The 4,139-nt window shown below is 40.5% G+C and overlaps 1 pseudogene; it reads right to left on the bottom strand.

Annotated features, from left to right (window-relative positions):
• Nucleotides 1–2,091: 2,091 nt before the first annotated feature.
• On the bottom strand, nucleotides 2,092–3,469 carry LOC109453450 (non-POU domain-containing octamer-binding protein; annotated as a pseudogene).
• Nucleotides 3,470–4,139: the final 670 nt, after the last annotated feature.

Raw genomic sequence — 4,139 nt, 5'->3', positions numbered from 1 at the left:
CGGTCACTCTAGAGACACATAATTGTGTTTACTGTTACTGAACATGAGAGCGTTTTTGTGGAGATTTTAGAAGTATTTAAATCCAGGACTACATCTGGAGATTTAAACTGAACAATAAAAAGAATGAATTATAGTAGCTTAAAATGGAATATGAATTTTGTGGTGAAGTGATCAATCCTCTGTGTCTCTGTCCACTTTCACGGCCACAATTTGAATTCAGGAATTATACCCTGATGCCAAGACAGGTTGTATTTCAACATTCTGAGCTGTTCTCCCCATCTCCACTCTCTTCCTTTTCCAATTCATTCTGCTTACTGCCAAATTAATCTCCCTCAAGTAACATATTCATCATATTAGTCCCTTGCTTAAAAACCTTCAATAGTTCTATTAGGCTTTTGAGAATAAAACCCAAGAAACTTAGCTTGTTATTTAAGGCCTCTCATTGAGTAACTTCAACCCACCTTTCCTATGATTCCCTTGCTCCTTTACTTGACTCCTATTCAGCCAGCTAGTGTGGTCGTTCTTCTCCCCTCAATATATATTGTATTTTCTCATTTAATACAAAATGAGATTTTCCTTCTTTGGACTCGCATAAACTTTAAATTCCTCCCTTCTTTACATAGGTCTAATTCCAATGTTCAAAGATCAGCTCAAATCCTCACAAATAAAACTTTCTCTGACCAATGGGACAGAAACTGGCAGGAACCTACCCAACATCATTTCTCCTCTTCTTCCTTTTAACAGAAACCTAATTTTTCATAATGGCACTAAACTCAGCCTAAAAAAATTTTTAATTTACTTTTCCAATCCTTTGTGATTTAGATCAGGCCTAACAAAGGTAAGTGCAAGTTTCTAGGCAGGTCATCCAGTAAAAACTTTAAAAAGAAGACAAATTCAGACATGTTTGCTTTTCCCCAGTGTTCTATTATAAACAACACTGTGTCACGCCTGTTTGTAGCTGAATGTTTGTGCACATTATTATTTTAAGTATATCCATTGAAGGGGAATGCACACTTTAAAGCTTCTTGAATAATATTCAAGTTCAAGTTAATTATCTTTTAAAAGGTTATACCAATTTATACCTCCTCTTACAGTATATAAAAGTGTCAATTCTACATAACTTTGCAAATATTGGTTATTATTCTTTTATGTCTTTTCCAATTCTTCCATTGTCCATTTTTTAAAGTCCTAACTCTAACAGAATTTTAAAAGAATTTTTTTAAGGCTTAAAATGTATTTTAATAAGTTGATGCTGCATGACTGCTTCATTTTTCAGAAAAACTCCAACGGCATCAGGGACAAATCAAACGTGGTACACCGATAAAGAATGCACAGCATAACTACTAAGATAGGCAAGGCTAAGAGCTACTGTCAGACCTTCCGCATACAGCAACCCTGTTCCCAAGATTATACTAGGCCTATCAAGAAACGCTATGAACAGCAACAGCAGACACAAAAGGGCCACTCCTGGGTTGTCCTTACCCAAAAAAAAAGATGGAGGCAAGTTAACACAAGGTTTTTTAAAGATATACTAAAATGAAAATCTCTAAGAGACAATGTCTTCCTTCGGACATGGAGGGGTAAAATATGAGGTATAACAGAAACGTACATGTGTTATCTGCGACCTCTGTGGACATTTGCCTGAATTTCCACCTGTAAGTGAATGGAGAATGAGACTAAGGTCATTGGGGGATGTTGGGTTTTTGTGGTATATGTGGCAGTGTCTCTGGTGTTAGGGGATTATAAAGAATGAGAACCCATGTAGAAACAGGATGAACAAAGAATGGAATGATCAATATTAATGCGGGCTGTAACTGGATCTATTTTGCCACTATCCTCCCACCCCCCAATAATCACGAGACTGCAGGAATGCACCCCAGTTTTGATTAGTTAATCGACATACCACATAATTGACTTGTTAAATACAGCCCCTCCCTTGCCCTCTGCCTCCAGCATACTCCCTAGTGTAGTACAGGCAGGGAAGACCTAACTATTGGAGGAATCCCTAACACTTTTCCAGGGTAGAATTCTGGCTAGTCCAAAAAGGGTCTTTCTTTTAAAGGTGTTGGGAAACTAGACATTGCAACTTTATTAGTATTGGTGACGTTTGTTTGGAGGGGATTCAGCTCCGGGAGCTGCACGGTTGAATGCAGGAGGGGTTCCATCTATTGCCCCATTTCCTTCCATTGCAGCAGCTTGGCCAAAGCGTTCAGTTGTTGGTGGGGTCAGTCCCAAGGTTCCATCTGACATCATAGTGGCAGGTCCTGGAGGAGCTGGGGTACCAGTTGGCACAGGAGCAGGGGGCATGGCGCCTCTGTTGTTTATGCCCATAGCACCCCCCTAGCCATCTGACCCATCCGAATCTCACGCTCTCTCGCATCAGGGAAGGCTCCCTTGAATCCTACCTGTTGTCACCACATCTCTTCCTCACGGCACCTGTGCTCCTCCTCCCGCCTGAGCTCCAGCTGCTTTTGTTTTTGCACTTCTTGGTTGTGCAGCTTTTCCATTCTCCGAAGTTGGAGACACCACATCAGATGCTGCCTCATTAACAGGACCTGGTGCTCATGGCGGGTGGCCTCCATCTCCGTCTCCATCTCCAGCTTCTCACGGGCTTCCTCGATTTTGTGGTCCACCTGGTCCTGCTGTTCCTTCTTCATCTCAATGAGTGCCTTCCAGCGCATGGCATACTCATACTTAAAGGAGCCAGGCTGTGCGAATCTAGGTGGCTGCTCGCGCTCCTTGTGAAATTGCTGGTTCTTTATAACCAGCTTCTTTGGAAGTCCCTCTTCATCATCTAACTGGTCAATGGGCTCCACAGTCACAGGGCAAGGGAATGTGGTTAGCAGGAAAGAGCCTTCACTGCATCTGTCCAGAGCTTTCCGAGCAGCTAGCTTCCCTGAGAATTCAACAATGCCTTTTCCTGAGGGCCTTCCTCGGTCATCCACAATTACCACAGCCCTCTCCACCTGGCCGAACACAGAAAAAGCTTCCTCCAGCAGCTCGTTGGACACATACTGAAGAAGGTTTCGGACCATAAAGGATGCACTATGGCAGGAAAAGCGCACACACAGCTGCTTTCCATGGAGTGGCATGTTGTTCAGCTCCACTTTAGCAATCTCTGCTAGGGTTTGTGTTTCCAGTTGGATAAAGCCAAAGCCCTTATCCTTCTGAATGAAGACTTCACCTCCCTTCCCACATTTCTCAAACAGTTTCCTCATTTCCTCCTCAGTGATGTCAGGGGAAAATTGCCCACAAAGAGCCAGCTCCGTTGGGTGAATGTCTTTTCTCCTGGTTTCCTAAAATTCTTCAGGTCAATAGTCAAGCCTTCATTTTGGCTGCTGGCTTGCTGCCCATTTGCAGGTATTGGTGGTGGCGGCGGCTGCTGCTGTTGCTGCTGGTGGTGATGCTGATGGTGCTTCCTTGGAGCATGGTTTTGCTTCTCTGAGTTAAAGGTTTTATTACTCTTCATTTCTGCACCCCTCTACTGACTGTTCACTCTCTTCGGAGTAACAGCAACCAAGAATTTTAAATGAATCCTCAAACTTTAAAACAAAATAATAAATGTTTTGCAACAAAATACTTTCAATCAACATCATAAAGTACATCCCAAATATCTAATTCATGCTCAAAACTAAATAAACAAATAAAAATAAATAGTAAATAAATAAAAACAAAAAAATGAGAATTTATTCTGTTTGCTTTTTTTGGGAAAATATCTGTATTTTGCCTTCATTAGGAAGGATATTTTTGCTGGGTATAGGATTATTCCATTTCATTGTTGTCTTCTGGCTTCCATAGTTCCCGTTGAGACTTTAGCTAAAACTCTTATTGCTGTTTCCCTGAAGATAATGTATCTTTATTTTCTGATTGCTTTTATGTTTTTCTTTTTTATCTTTGGTCCTCAGCTGTTTGACTATAATGTGTGGTTTTATTTCCATTTATTCAATTTGATACTCAATTAGCTTCATACATCTGTGATTTGATGTTTTCCATCAATTTTTGGGAAACACTCAACTGTTAACTCTTCAAATATTGCTTCTACAAAAAAAAAATTTAAAAAAAAAAAAAATAAATAAATAAAAAATAAAAAATATATTGCTTCTACGCTACTTTCTCCTCTCCTTCTAGAATTCCTACAC

The sequence above is a fragment of the Rhinolophus sinicus genome, linkage group LG04 (assembly GCF_036562045.2).
Source record: "Rhinolophus sinicus isolate RSC01 linkage group LG04, ASM3656204v1, whole genome shotgun sequence".
Taxonomy (NCBI): Eukaryota; Metazoa; Chordata; class Mammalia; order Chiroptera; family Rhinolophidae; genus Rhinolophus; species Rhinolophus sinicus.
Note: the sequence above shows the minus strand (reverse complement) of the source record. Positions and strands in the feature narration are given on the sequence as shown.